Below are 17,129 nucleotides of genomic sequence, written 5' to 3'. Positions count from 1 at the left end.
TTACTAAGATTCAATAAAAACAAATGTGCCAGGCAAAAGAAAAATGTGACAATAGACTGTGTGTGCTGTTAGAGTAAAAGCATTCCTAAAAGAATGTGTTAGTGTAAAAATAAATCAGAGTTTATATTAGAAGACTGTCGCGTAACTAAATGCACGCAGGATAGCATGCCGGAGGAGCAATGAATCTGAAGGAAAGTCACCACAACAGGCACATGGCTTCTAAATCGTGATGCGTTGGGCCCCAGGGGAACTTTGTTTATATGGAGGGGAAGAGAGACAGACAAACTGAACATACTTTGAAGAATGTTCAACCCAGCCCCTAACCAGGCAGGCTAAGAATTGTATCCAAACTGTAAATATTAGAATCTGCTATGTCCCTCTCTATTGTACTGCTTGTTCTGCTTGGTCCAATTGATCAGCAGGCTGTGAATAGGTGTCGTATCACTTCCTTATCTGCCAATACAACATGCACTGGTCAACATGATTCACAGGCAGAGGAAACTTTTAAAGCTCATCAACGAATCAAGACATTTCCATAATCATTACACGTTGGTTCAGATCAACAGGTTACCCTACGGGGCAGATTTATCAAGGGTCAAGGTCAATTTTTGTATGAAAAAAAATTCAAATTTTGAGCTATTTTTTTGTACTTCGACTATGGAATAGTCCAAATTCTATTTCAACTTGCAAAAAATGTGAAATTTATCATGTACTGTCTCTTTAAAAATTCGACTTCGACCATTCGCCATCTAAAACATGCTGAATTGCTGTTTCAGCTTATGGGGGACCTCCTAGAACCCATTTGGAGTCAATTGGTGGACTTTGAAATTTTTTTTTTTTTTGGGAAAAACTTTGAATCCAATGCGCTATTCCTTTGTTTAAAATGATTCAAATTCGGCTGAATATGATCCTATTCGATCGAAAACTGACCTATTCATCCCAAAAAAAACTTTGACTTAATTTCTGTTGGTCTTTTTGAATTCGAACTTTCAACGTTTTTTCAATTCGAAACTCAACCCTTGATAAATATGCCCCTACATGTACTGAACATTAGAACAAAATTACCACAATGCTGGGTTAAGGATCTGGAATGACACAATCCTACATTCATCAGAAGAACCCTGACTTTACATACCTGGATTTAACAGTTTCCCAGAATTGACTCCTTTTTTACACATTACCATAAAGCAAAGTGGCGTCTCCCCCCCCTCCACCATTTTAACACTGTTCCCTGTTCAACATAAAATCAGGGTTCTTTTGTATATGTATTGTATTTGAAAATAGCTGGTCACTTGTGTGCCCTAAGCCATGTACAGTATATATTGTACAGGGCAGAAGTATCCTTCCATTTGTCTCTACCACTTAGAACGTAATCTTTAATGTAACTGTATTTTAAATCTATTTGTATTACTGATTGTTCTATCAGTTTATTGTTCTGCTGTATATCAATGCATGCACAAGAAGCACTATATAACAGAAAAATGCTGCATGTCTTGTAAATTAGACATACAAAATAAATGTATATTAGAACGCATAATAACCTGTTTTCTAAGCAAAGGCTGCTATAAGCCAACTAGTGCAGCCTTACTTTTTCACCAACTTCATGCAAATGAAAGCACAGATCTTGATAAAGATATCAAGCAATACAGGAATACATATAAATATTAAAAAATAATTAACGTAAACACATACAGGGTATTTTCATTTATTGAGTGTTACCAGTCCTTCATCGCCTAAGGTCAAGCAAGAGTGTTGGATTGGCCAACAATTTGTTCAGAATACGATGCTTCCTGTTAGGGGGGGTTTAAGAAAAAGGAAGGCTTTAAATGAAAGTCCCTATACCATAAATAGTGAAAAGCATGGGAATATGACACAACAACAGAAAGAATATCAATATCTTTATCTCATATTACCAAGGGCCCCTTGCTACTCCTTTATAGGACCCCATACCCATTGCCTCAGCACATATGAAGGTTTATGTAGTGCAGGAAAAGGGCTTTAGTGGTGTTCACATATACAGTATAATCACATGGTTAGAGAGGGTTAATATTTGTGTCTATAAATATAGACAAGGACAATAAATAGTGCATTCAATGCTACTAATATTCAACCTATTTCCAAAGGAAGAAGTAAATGTTTCTACATCCCAAGTGTGAAGAGAAACACATTTACTAGTTCATTAAAATAATGTGCAATATTATGAAAAATAGTATAGGGGTTTGAGTGTAGCAAGATGTGCAGCATTTTTATGTTTACACACAAGATTAATAAAACTTTATATTGTAATGCATGTGCCTTGATTATTACCAAGCACGTGATACAGCCCAAAATGTAGCCTCCACTGGGTCTTACAAAGTCTGCTTCAATAAAAAGCATTTATGTGTATTGCAAAAGAACGAACATTGTGAGGTGATATAGAATCAGATAAACACACCATCTAGCCAGTGAAGGAACAAACATAGTTTAATTCAGTTTATAACTTTGTGTTGATTTCTTCAAAGACACTGCTGATAGCAAAATATTTTAGCATTACATGTTATATACAACATTAAAAGTGAGTCAGTGAGAATCAAGGGACAGTACAACTATTACAGCACCTCAATGACACTGGTTTATGACACCTGCCACAGTTCAGCACTTCAGCTTCAGTAAAGACCCCTTCAATGATGCAAGTGGCTTAATAGTGATACCTTCCCATGCCCCAGATTGTGGAAACTATTACTACATCCAAGGACAGAGTGAATGAAAAATCCAGTAAGAATATGTACATTTAATAGCAGGTACACCACTAGCTAGCAAACTGACTTGAAGTGGAAAGTTAGGGGTTACAGTACAGGTATGGGACCTGTTATCCAGAATGCTCGGGACCTAGAAAATCATTTAAACGTTAAATAAACCCAATAGGCTGGTTTTGCCTCCAATAAAAACGTATATCTTAGTTTGGTACTGTTGAGTGCTGTACTGTATCACGTATATACTGTACTGTATAACGATATATATATATATTTATATATATTTTATATATTCTTTATTAACAAATTGTACAAAGTCCAACATTTGGCCCTTTTTAGTACTTTTATCAAGATCCTTGAAACTTCGGACTTTGAACAATGTGTTAATCAAGAATGGGAATAACTTTTTAGGGATTGCTAGTCACGCTATCATTTTTTGAATATATATTGTTTTTAACCTTGCACCCCATTTTTCTGCATAGTGCGGGCACTTAATTAACTGATCATACACCTCATTTTAATTAACACTGGTCTTTAAGTTAATTAAAATGAAGTGCATGCTGGCTAAAAATATATTTCCTTCAAAGGTTACTACAGTTAATCATAAGAAAAATCAGTTATAAGAATATTAACTGCAGTTGTACTTTTTCACAAAATCCAGTAATCGGGCTATTATTTAGATTAGATCAAATAATTATGATAATCGCTAGCCATGCACCTTAGTAGTTACGCCACTTTGGGTTACTATCAGTGTAGCCCTTTTTTATATGTGGTTTGCTCTGCTGAGGAACGCATCTACATAACAAGCTCCAGCACATAGTAGAAGGGGTGACAATAGACTGCAGGACTACATTGCTTAACTCCTGGAGAGACGTGCAATAAAAGATGTATTGCAAAGCAATAAGTATTATCAGTGGAGCCCTACCTGCAGTACCGGCAACTTTAATAGAAAGATCAGCATTTCATTGACATCTACAATATGCGGCTATTTGAACCACATTAACCATACAGTGTTGTGCCTAGCTCTAGTGTTACTTATGGCAAAAGCCAACCACAATGTTACATACACATCATTTTTAGTAAATCATTGCGCTGTTTAAGATGAAGAATGTAGAAAATTTGTCCAATGACTTTACAGAATAGAAGGTGGCCTTTTCCATGAAATAAAATGTGCAGACTAATGATAGCAATGAATATTCTCATGATAAGTATAGCTGACAAAAACACATACATTTGCTCTTTTGAGAAATGGATTTCAGTGCAGAATTCAACTGATTCATTTTGACAAAAATATGTTTTTTCTCATGACAGATATTTCCCTTTAAATCAGATATTTCCCTTTTCACTTGTAGTAGATTGTTCTAAGTTAATGGCTCATCATTGGCAAAAGCACTTGTGCAGTTTAACACCAATGTTACCTATAAAATAACCCTTATAAGCACATAGAACAAAGCCTCTTATATTTGATATTTATAGCACAATTTTCACAGCATTCACACATATTTTGTTGCTATCAATCACACTAGAAGAGCACTATGGGGGCAATTTCAAATAAACTGCCTATAGAGCTTGATGGGAGGTACAATTTATTTTAGGTCAAATTATTTCCTTCACTTAAACATACCGTATAGCACTGTATTTGCATTCTGCTACCACAAACAGTGGTATATTATATATGTGGAAAAACAGAAAAATAACTGTGATATAAAGTTAGACCAGGAATAGTAACTTATGGCCGCAAACTATTTCATCAAGTAACTGCAGTAGCTGTAATAATAATGAATTTGTTGCTATGTGTTACCATTCCTGTATATACCATGCTTAAGGGGATTCTGTCACTTTTTTTCCAAAACGCATGTTAATAGTGCTGCTCCAGCAGACTTCTGCACTGAAATCCATTTTCAACAAACAGATTGTTTTACATTTAATTTAAAAGTCAGACATGGGGCTTTAGACAGGTTAGTTTCCCAGGTGCTCTCAGTCATGTGACTTGTGCTCTCATAAACTTCAGTCTCTCTTTACTGCTGCTAGGGTTGCCACCTTTACTGGAAAAAAACACTGGCATTTCTTTATATTTATCTTTTTTCCCAATTAAATAGCGGCCAGGTGCCAACCCTAACTGCTGCATTGCAAGTTGGAGTAATATCACCCTCCTTCCCTCCCCCGCCCAGCAGGCTAACAACAGAACAATGGGAAGGTAACCAGATAACAGCTCTATGACACAAGATAACAGCTCCCTGGTAGATATAAGAACAGCACTCGATAGTAGAAATTGTCCCACTGTGACTCCTCCAGTTACATTGAGTAGGAGAAACATTAGCTCAGTCCTGTCCAACTTCTGTAGTACCGAGGGCCAAAATTTTACTGGCCTATGTGGTGGAGGGACGATAACAGAAGTCAGTGTTGGCCACTCCCCCTTTTAAACCCCACCCACTGTTAACCCCACCCATGTTACCACAAGAACCTTAAAGATCATTAACGGTGGTAGCACACCAAAAAACCAAATGGTTGGTGCTCACTGCAGGTAAATCCCTCATCACTCATATGTGAAAAATTTAAGTCATGTTAAAAAGATACCCTTAAATCCATATGCCTCATCCTCCCCTGTGGATAATACAACAACCCCCCAACACATGATTAAACACCTTAGGGGCCCGTAACAACGATTTCCACATGCTAACAAACCCCAAGAACAAACCCCTAACAGGCTTACATTCCACAGGTAGCGTAGGGCAAGCAGAGAATGGCACACACAAGCAGCACTTGGCAAGCAAGCAGAGAATGGCACACCCAAGCAGCACTGTGCAAGCAGAGAATGGCACACACAAGCAGCACTGGGCAAGCAGAGAATGGGATACAAAAGCAGCACAGGGCAAGCAGAGAATGGCACACACAGGGAGGGAAGGCAGAACAGAGCAGGAGACAGAGAAAGCTATTACTCTAATATGTACAACATACAGTGACACAGTGCTGGTGCACCATTAGCATTTTGAATAAAGTGTGAACAGATGAACAATGTGGGCAGTTTCAGTCTGGGTCTCAGGTGTGAACAGTACAGGCCTTTAGGATATAAACAATAGAGGTGTCACAAGTGTGAACAACGCAGGAGGATCACAGGTGTGAACAATGCAGGGGATTAGTCTGAATTTGAGGTTTAAACAATGCAGGACCAGTTATTCTCTGTAGTGATACCATTTAAATCTTACATATGGTAAGCAGACACAGCATGTGGGGGGCCACAGAAGGGGGGGTTGCCAGTTGGACAGCCCTGCATTATCTTATTGAAAGTACTTCCATTGTGAAATGCTGGCTCTTTCTGAAAGCACAGGATCAGACACAATGACCTCAGATGGCTGCCTCCACACCAATACTACAACTAAAAAAATACACTTGTTGGTTCAGGAATAACATTTTATATGGTAGTGTAAATTATTTGCAGTGTAAACAGTGTAATTTATTAATAAAAATAGAATCCCTTTAAGTAGCAACTTTTAAACTGGATCTTGGCAAACTACATACAAATACCGTGACACATTAAGAATTATTTCTTATATATAACACCCAAAGCAAGACTAAGATTATGCTACATAAATGTAGTTGTCTATCAGGTTATTTAACAATGTAGGTGCTAACCTGCAAAGCATTTGAGAAACAGCTAATTTAAGCATCATATATTCACAAAATCCTTTAGGCAGTGCACAAATACAATACAAAACGCATTACAAAGTTCCAACGTGGATATGTGCACATTCCTAGATAAGACATACAATGCATGCCTGGCCAGTTCACTGATCTTTATCTAGAAAAAAAAAAACCTTATCAAAGTAAAAAAAAAAAAAAACCGAAAAACTGGCTTTATATTTACACTGTACAAAAATATTTTGACTTCAAACACTGGATTTCAAAGTTTTTCTGATTTTATCCGAAAAGCATTAAAGTGTTCAAGTGTCATAATTAACACTAAATATTCTGCCACTAAAACCACAGATCGTTTATGACCAATCATAGCAATGGATTTACATCCTTCCCAAGAACCATTGACAATTCCCCCAAAAAATAACTCAGGTCTAACACAAAATCATTGGATAATCCTGAGAGATCCACCTGAGGTTTTGTCCTACCAGTCTGGGAATACACACTGTCGCTGTGTACATTACAATTTAGGCCGATAATACTTAGGATATAATTTTTATTTATGTTACAGCACAATAAAAAGTTGTAATAGGGACATTAATTTGTTATAAAATTTATCTAGGAATAATACTTTATACAAGTATGGGACATATAATGCAGAATGCTTGAGACCTGGGGTTTTCCAGATACCAGATCATTCCTTAATTTGGATCAAGTACTGGGTACTGTTTTATTATTACACAGAAAAAGGAAACAAGTTTTTAAAAATGTGGATTATTTGATTATAATGGAGTCTATGGGAGTTGGCCTTCCCGTAATTCAGAGCTCTGGATAACGGGCTTCCGGATGATAGATCCCATACCTATACTGAAAAAGCATGCTAAAACATTACAGCACAAGGAAAGTTACAAGAAAACACTTGGGGGCAGATTCATTAAGGGTCGAATTTCGAAGTTAAAAATACTTCGAAATTCGACCCTCGAATTGAAATCCTTCGACTTCGAATATCGAAGGATTTAGCGCTAATCCTGCGATCGATCGCTCAAAGGATTTTTCGTTCGATCGAACGATTAAATCCTTCGAATCGAACGATTCGAACGATTTTAATCCAACGATCGAAGGAAAATCCTTCGATCAAAAAAAGGTTAGCAAACCTATGGGGACCTTCCCCATAGGCTAACATTGACTTCGGTAGGTTTTATCTGCCAAGTAGGGGGTCGAAGTTTTTTTTAAAGGGAAAGTACTTCGACTATCGAATGGTCGAATAGTCGAACGATTTTTACTTCGATTCGTTCGATTTCGAACGAATTTAACCAATTCGATGGTCGAAGTACCCAAAAAATACTTCGAAATTCGAAGTATTTTTCATTTGAATCCTTCACTCGAGCTTAGTGAATCGGCCCCTTGGTGTCTATATGTTAAAAGCACCCACAAGAAATAAAAATGATTATTTGATTAAAATGGAGTATATGGGAGATGGCCTTTCCCTAATTCGGAGCTTTCTGGATAATGGGTTTCTTGATAACAGATCACATACCTGTACTCAAAATAAAACCAATAAGACCTTGTTTCCTAGAATCTTGCTTTTCACTGACTTTATACAGATTTTGCCTGTTGTATGCGTAGATTGCAAGTTGCTGTACACGTGCTTCAATAAGCAATTGTCCTCCATTTATGTTGTGATTGTGCCATGGAGGCTATGCCTTCAGCACTGACATAAAACAGTTCTGCATATTGTCTAGACTTAAAGGTGTTTTTCACCTTTAAATTAACTTTTAGTATGATGAAGAGACAATTCTGAGACAATTTGCAGCTAGTTTTAATTTATTATTTGTGGTTTTTTTAAGTTATTTATCTTTTTATTCAGCAGCTCTCTAGTTTGCAATTCCAACAATCCAGTTTCTAGGGCTTAAATTACCCTAGCAACCATGCATTGATATGAAAAGATTGGAATATATATATATATATATATATATATATATATATATATATATATATATATATATATATATATATATATATATATATATATAAAAAAGAGAGACCCTCAATAGAAATATGAGATTTAAAAAGTAGCAATAACTATACATTTGTAGCCTTACAGAGCATTTGGCAGTCCGAAGAAGGCAAATAATTCAAAAAGAAAAAATGAAGGTCAGATGAAAAGATGCTTAGAATATGCCATTCTATAATATACTAAAGGTTAACTTAAAAGGTGAACTACCCCTTTAAAAGGTTCCATATTTATATTTGACTAATAACTGGATATGGGAGAGAAGGGGGAAAAGAAGACCATAACATAAAAATATTAAATAAGGCCACTTTAAATTGAAAATAAATATATAACAAATATTACAAATGACTAGACCATTTTACTATATATTTTTACTCCTCAAATGTCTTTTTAAATGAAACATATTTCAAAATATCTTCTTCAGTGAAGGTGTATCAGGGGTCAGCCATAAAAAAAAATGAATCCTTAAAAGTTTGTGTATGGCCATCAAGGGCATTCTTAATACACAACGCTGGTACAAATTTCACAGTGCAGACCTATAAAGTGATTCAGCTCTATGCTTGGACACATGGAGGAATTTGTTTCCCTTCAAACTTGATGGTAGGACGTTGATTCAGGTGATCGAATTCAGAATAAGGTTCTTGTAAACGAATATATTAGTCATTTACAGTGGCTTCATGATAAGTGTACAGAATATCAAAATTCAGAATTTTGTCAGTTTGTCCCTGCCCTTTACACTTCTAAATCCTGGATGAGATATAGACTTCAGGTGGGACAAAGATTCTTGTATGCTGCACTAAATTAAAGAAATATATAGGCTGGTATTTTTACTTTTTTTTTTTATCTCTGATTATTCTTGAAGCCATAAATGCACACTAAGTTAATGAGAAAACTGCAAAGTACTAGATTGTTTGCTGGAAAAAGACACAAAGTCATAAATTCAAGAACTGTGGACAAAATATGCATGCTGAAAGTTATCCCATAACCCTAGGCATCAAAGGGGGTGTCTTAAAAATAAAGGAGTAGTATTCCACCTAGCTCGACAATACAAGACAATAGAGTTTGGGTTGATCATACCAATTGCTTTAATCACAAAATCTATGGTTAATAGCTAAATATGGCAAACAGGGAAACTGAAGATACTCCATGTTTGGTCCTTGGAAGGTAGATTACTAGTGTACAGATAATGAACATAACAGTCACAATAAAGGCTGAGGTGGTTGTATACTGGTAACCTAATTCTCTACCTACTAAGGACCAACATGGAGTAGCTTCAATCTTCCTGTTAAAAAATTTGTAATTAAAACAGCACGAAAAAATATGTTCAGCCCAAGTCCTAACTCGTGTTAAACAAGAGGGTATAATGCCCCTTAAATATGATGGGATCTTTACAAGCTTTCATTGCACTGAAGGCAGAGCCATTCATAAATACACAGAAAGCCACAATTCTCAAAGACAGCACAACATCTAGCTTAATGAAAACCTTTAAACTATGGCAGATAGAAAAAGGTTATCCTTCGTAATGATATAGTATATACATATTTTATTTTTAATGTTAAATATAATGAGATATGCCAAGGAAATAAAAAAAAAAACACACACACACAGTTGCCTCGCAAGAAGAATATGAACCGCAATATATTGAAATTAAAGGACAGAATTTACACTGAAGAGACAGCATCCCAAGATATTTCTGGCATTTACCTGAATGAGATTAGCAATCTACAGAAATTATATTGCAAAACGTAACAGATAAATTTTAAAAGGATTAAAATAACAATTTACAAGACATTTTAAACTCTGTTTGAACGTATTAAAACCACAGAAAAACTTTTAGATTACTTCCACCTCCCCACCATAAAGAATTGAACATACGACAGACACTTGCTGCTGATGAACGAACAATATTGTCCCATAACCACAGTTTTTTTGTTTGTTTTTTTTGTTTTTAATTCTGCTTTCCCAACTGTGAGATTGTTACGGTGGTGCCTATGTGATTCTGTACACAAAACAGCCCATAGAACAAATCTACCAAAGGTATTGGTAGATAAGAGCCTTTGTGGCCAGGAGGGAAAAAAATGCTCATCACATGCTTTACAAGATGAACTTTCCTAGAAAGAATCCTATGAAAATTGCTGCAATAACAACAACAAGAGAAGGAATAGGGATGCCTTGATCTCGTAACATTTTGCCAGATTTATCCGATGACTTCCTCATTCGTAAAGATTCTTCCTATAAATAAAACGTACAAAAGAATATCAATTAGTATATTAAAAAACTAAGAATAAATTAAATAGAACCCCATGTGGTAGAAACAACTATGATGTGAACCCTAATAGTCATAAAGAAGAGAAAGAAAGATAATCAGGAAAATTGTTGGTGCTGGAAAAGGGGGAACTGATGAATCTGATAATACGCCAGACATTTTGTTTAAAATTAAAATGCAATAGACAGAAGTGCATAGCACACATGGAATGATTCCAAATATATGTATGTAAGTCATATACAGGTATGGGATCCATTATCCGGAAATCCGTTATCCAGAAAGTTCCAAATTACGGAAAGGCTGTCTCCCATAGACTTCATTATAATCAAATAATCCAAATTTGGAAGAATGATTTCCTTTTTCTCTGTAATAATAAAAAGATGTAATTCCGTATTGGAAGCAAAACCAGCCTATTGGGTTTATTTAATGTTTAAATGATTTTCTTGTAGACTTAAGGTATGAAGATCCAAATTATGGAAAGATCTGTTATCCGGAAAACCCCACGTCCCGAGGATTCTGGACAAAGGGTGCCATATCTGTATAATGGGAAACTAGGAGGATCAGGACAAAGTGGAAGACTGAGGATAAAATTGATAGATTCCATGGAAGAGCTCAGAAGGTGGAAAACCAGAGCAAACAGATAAGACTGGGCTGAAATTGTTCATGGGGACTGGAGTAGTAAATAAATAGCAAATCTTTATGGTTTTTTCTATTCTACATATTTACTGAAAGTGCTGGAAATTGGCCTCAAATATGTATGAATGCATGCAATTTGGAAAAGTTAACAATGCCATTTAAATATGCACATGTATTAAACACAACATGATCTTACTTTTAGAAGATGGTTTTCATCTGATAGTTTAATCATATCAGACTGCAGTCGCTTACATTCCTCCATTAACTTCCGTGTTTCAGTGTCATCCATTGAAGAACTGCCTTTTGATCCAGGAAGACATGCATACAGTTTGGTTGACTCATGTGTCTGTGAACATAAACACAATTAATTATGATAGAGTCTTAATATAATAATATAAAATAGGGCAAGTCATAATTATAGTAGATTACAGTTATTAAGACAATGGGGTATATTTATCTAAGAGTGAAGTTAGAGATCGCCAGTCTGCTTGAGTGAAATTCTGCCACTCTTTGTACGGGATTTTTAAAATAGTATTTATCAATGGGTGAAAATGAAAGTTCATCCTTTGATAAATACGCCTTTCAAAATCCCAATAGAAATGAGAGTGAGAAGACTGTGGTGATCTCTACCTTCACTCTTTGATAAATACTGTATACCCCATTGACTGGAGGAATAAGGTAGGCAAATCAGAAAAAAAGGACACAATTTGATAAAGTACTGTAGTAGCTCAGTAACCTGCTAGGAAACATGTTCTGGATCTTGCAGTCTTCAACAGTAAAGGCTCAGAACTGATTTTATAATGACTTACAAAATATAAGAACCAGCCTCTACACTGCAATTAACCCATTGTAGAGGCTGATTCTCGGTATGCGTTCTTCAGACAGACCTAGTTTCAATCCCTGTGACATTCAGCCTTCAATATATTGCTCAGTCGTAAAAATAGGTACAAAGCTCATACTGACCTGTAGCACCATAACTAGGGATCCACAGCCCCAGTGCAAAAACTGCCAAAACTGCAAAACCCACCCCCAAGCTATTACCTTTAGATCTTCTTGCACTGTGTGCAGGGATGCTGGCAGGGCCATGTGCACTTGGTGCTCCCCCCTAGTTACTCTACTGCTGCTGACCTGCCAAAATTTCAGATTTCTGCTTGCACAAGATAGCTCTTTGTGTGTGTGTGTGTGGGGGGGGGCTTTAGTGTAAAATAAAGCTTACACCTGAGTTTAGTAACCTCTCCTTAGACCCTTGAATGCGTGTCAGGAATTTGTGATCATTGTTTGATTTTCAGGAGCCTAAGGGTACAGCTCCACAAGCATTTAGGTCGGATCGTCGCCCGCCGACATAACGCACGCGACAAGTCGGATGGAGTCGCACTCGTGAAGATATAATTGGACTGAATGAAAAGTCAGATGTAACAACTACTTTACATCTGACGTGACACGACTGTCGGATGTGGATGCAGAAAGCATCAGACAGTTGGACCGTTTAGTTTTTAACTCAGACTTTTCATTCAGTCCAATTATATCTTCACGGGTGCAACTCGCGTGCGTTTTGTCGGCGAGCGCTGACCAAAAACTCTTGTGGAGCTCTACCCTAAAGGTCACGAATCAAAGGTTGAGAGGGACACCAATTATACTGAATATATACTGAAATGGTTCTCTCTCTAATACTCTCTAATAACGATCACACAAAAGCCAACTACACATTATAACGTGTGTCTCACTAGAAATAAAAAATAATTCACCCATTGGTAACAAAGAAGCAGACTGAGCATGCAAAAAAAAAAAAAACCCAATTAGGCAAGCAAAAACTGCAATTGAAAAGGGAATTGCTGAGAAGCGTAAACCAAATTTTTAAAAAAAAATATATAAATAGTAAAATAATGAATCAAGAGGGTATGGGGCCTTTTGTATAAGAGGGGGTACATAGATTGGTTGATGTAAGCAGATGTGTTAAACCACTTTATTCTTCTATTTAGACCACAAGTAACCATTTACAAAAGGCTTGCTTTTAACTCATTTATGTATCGGTGATGTAATAAGTAAATTGGAATTATGTAGGGGAGGTTATTTTGAAGAGGCTTTGCAATTTTACATAGCGTCAGTATGTACTAAAACAACAAGAAGTACTGCAGTGCCTCATTTAAATGTAAAACACACATATTGCACAGCTATATGTTGTCCAACTTACTGGCTTTTCTTGTTCATGAGGCATTTCAAATACACATCTCAGCTTCGAATCCATAAGGTCATCGGGTTTTGCCTCTTTCCACTAGTGGGATAAAATTCAGTGTTTATTAAAAGACAAACTAACAAAAAAAGCAGTACATGCACAGAAATATAACACACAGCAAAATGAATAAAGCAAGTACAACTTATTCTCCACAGCAGTAACCCTCTGCAGGTCAAAGCTCATTTCCAACTGGCTGATGTGTTACACTAAAGCAACATAAAGTACAACATGTTTTTAAGGGCCCTCCACTGTGTATCAAAGTGATATCTTTACATTTAGCTCTACAGAGAGGGTGGAGGATACAATGTCACATTCGTTGAAAAATTTCAGTTTTTCAAAGGTCGTTTTACTAAAAAAAAAACTCTACTTTTATGGGGTGGGGGAACTCGAATCTTTCTAGATTGCCCCGAATCAGAAAATACCCCAGCTAAAACCAGAAGTCAATGGCAGAGGTCCCTTTAACCATTTGAAGATGTTTTTTGCCTTTGTGATTTTCCTTTTTTACACTGGTTTTGCGACCCAAAAACTTGATAAATTAGAGCATTCAAGGGGTTTTTAGCCTATAAACTTGATAAATTCGATTGCATTCCATCGAGTTTTTTACATTCGGATTATTTCATAAATAAGCAAACATTTCCGTTTATTCAAGGTAAAAATAAAAAAAGCCTCACAAACTCGACCTTTGATAAATAGCCCCCTTAATGCAATATACTGCATCTCTATAGGAAATGCCAGGTTATACAGCTATATCCTTTACAATTACATGTTCTTTCAGAACACATATACAGAGAGTGCAGGATTCTGACATTAATGGAAACCAGAGAATGGTTAGCACACAAGAAATCTCCACCACCACACAAGGTGTTTCAGACCTGCCTCAGGTGGAGCTGCATTATACTTATTTTTTTTACTGTTGTGTACAGTGTCGGACTGGTGTAGGCGGGGCCCACCAGTAAACTTTACCCCCAAGGGCTCAGCTTCCACTGTTACCAGCTTCCACACCGTAACACACACTGATGGCACTCATCACTGCTCTACCACTAACCCCAGTGTCCCTGCATATCTCACTGCACCACACACTGCCACGTCCTCACGGCTACACACCACTGCCTGTCAGAGGCCCAATCCCCACGCCTCCTGAGTGGCACCAGACATACCAGCCTATTCCACCTCCCTGCACATAACTGCTGACATAACTCCACCCCTCCTTTCACTAATGGCTCTGCTTTCTACACTACCCCATCCTCCTGCTGCACATTACTGCCCAACAGCAACCTTAAATCCCCTGTGCGCCACTCCACACCTCCAGCTGCCTCTTCTTCCCCAGTCGAACATCACTGTGCCAGAGAAGCATAGTGTTTCGCCCCCCACCATGACTGCCTGCAATGCACAGGCAAGTGGGGCCAAACAGGACTTGGGTCCACCGGGATTTCTCCCAGTGTCCTGGTGGACCAGTCCAATCCTGGTTGTATAGACATGGTATGAGTTTATATACATACGTGTGTGTGTTCACTGTGGAAGTCTAAAATAGAATGGTTACAGCAAAACAATAGATATTTGCCGCAATGTCTTACTCACCACAGCTTCCATGTCGGATATTGTGGGTGGAGCAAAAATGGTCTGCACCATAAACTTATGCTTACTCTTTTCATTTGGGTCATAATCAAATGGTTGTAGCATTACTGTATAAAAACAAAATACACACATTTCAGGGACACTTTAAATAATATGGAAAACATATTGCTGTGTTCAGCCATCTTTTATCTCTGTACCTATTAAGCACCTACCCAGTCTACTGTATTTAATGAAGTCCTACATGATACATATTCATAATCTACCCAAATCCCTACCAGAAAAATGACAAGTAATTTTAAATTAAAAAAAAAGACACTTTCTGAAAAAGGACACCGTTTTCAAAAGCAGGTAGTAGTATTTTATAAAAAAAAATTCCCATTTTTGGTGTTTTTTTTTTGTCCATTGACAGTGCATGCGGACGTAATAGACAATTATCAGGGCTCATTCTGTAAGATTATTTGGCCTGTGCTGGCCATTCAAATTATTTGCAGAGGGTTTTAGAGCAAAATGATCACATAATCCCTAGTCTATGTAAATGTGATTTGGGTGGGATCGGACCTTACACTGCAAGCTTCTGCCACCTGGTATGCAAAGTGGGCCTAGAGAACCCTGAATAGAAGCATCTACACCCTGCACTTCATATATTTGGTACTTTACTCTTAAATTAAAAACAGTAACAATAACAATATGCAGCCAATGATCCCAAGCCCCTGACCTCTGCATCTATTCCCCTTTAACCATCTTTCGCTATCTTTTACTGGAACATTCTGCCATGTCCTTTCCATAAAACAGCTAAAGATTAACCAGTTCAAGGATGTCCATATGAAACACCATTAACATGAATTGAAGCTATCCTACCATAACGATACTCCTCTCAAACTTCATGTTTCCATTGTTCCCCAAGCTGCTTGCAAAACAACTTCAGTGTTATTGGTTGCCAAACTAATTTGACACATGATGAATACACGGCTATTGTACAAGATACTGCCAAGCCATCATTTGTGCAATGTTTGCTGTTCATCCACCTGTTTCCTGATAATTGGCTCATAAATAACATTGTACTCCACCTTCAATTTCTCACTTTGAATAACATATTTTCCATGTGGCAAAATCTCTAAATCAGGTTGATGACTGCTTAAAGCGATACCGACTCACTCCTATAAAAATCATAGGAACATGTCCATATCTAGGAGCTGTTGCACGCCGAATAGTTTCCACTAAAAGCCCCCAAAGCCACCCCCAGCCCTGCAGACCTTTGTTAACTCGACCCTCTGACACAGCTAAATGATCTTCTGTGTTGTTTCTAGTGACGCTGGGATGGGAGCGGAGTGATCCTACCATAGGCTGAAGTCCTGCTTTTATTTGTAATTAGCCTATGGAAGGATCGCGCCACCCCCAGCGTCACTGAAACATCACAGAAGATCATTTAGCTGTGTCAGAGGGTCGGGTTAAAGAGATACTGACACCAGAAATTAAACTCTTTTACATCTATCATAATATTGCCTTTAAAAGCAACTTATAACTTTGCCTTAAAGTATTTGCACAATGCTTTTACATTACCTGTCTGATGCCCCATGTTCCTGTATGAGGGGGCTGCCATATTTGTGCAGCAGGAGTCCATAAGCATTAGAAATTTTTACTGACAGGCTGAGCTGGGACAGTCAGGTTGGCAAAACAGTCAGGTTTAGAAACTTCAACTAACAATAACTTGGATAAACAAATCTCTGATCAAAATAGGATCAACATGACATATAGGTAACTTTTAATGTACATTCATATTTTAAAGGGGTGGTTCACCTTCAAACAACTAGTTGGTTTCAGACAGATCACCAGAAATAACGACTTTTTCCAATGACTTTCTATTTTCTATGTGTCACTGTTTTTCTATTATTTAAGTGTAAAGTGTCATTTTTCACTTTCTGAAGCAGCTCTGGGAGGGGGTTTGTCTACCTGATACATTTCTTATCTTTGTCCCTGCTGAGCAGAATCTCTGGGATTCATTACAGGCAGCTGTTAGAAATGTATCAACTAAATGTTGCA

The sequence above is a fragment of the Xenopus laevis genome, chromosome 6L (genome assembly GCF_017654675.1).
Source record: "Xenopus laevis strain J_2021 chromosome 6L, Xenopus_laevis_v10.1, whole genome shotgun sequence".
In the NCBI taxonomy this organism is placed as follows: domain Eukaryota; kingdom Metazoa; phylum Chordata; class Amphibia; order Anura; family Pipidae; genus Xenopus; species Xenopus laevis.
The sequence above is the reverse complement of the archived record's forward strand: the minus strand, read 5'-3'. Positions refer to the sequence as shown.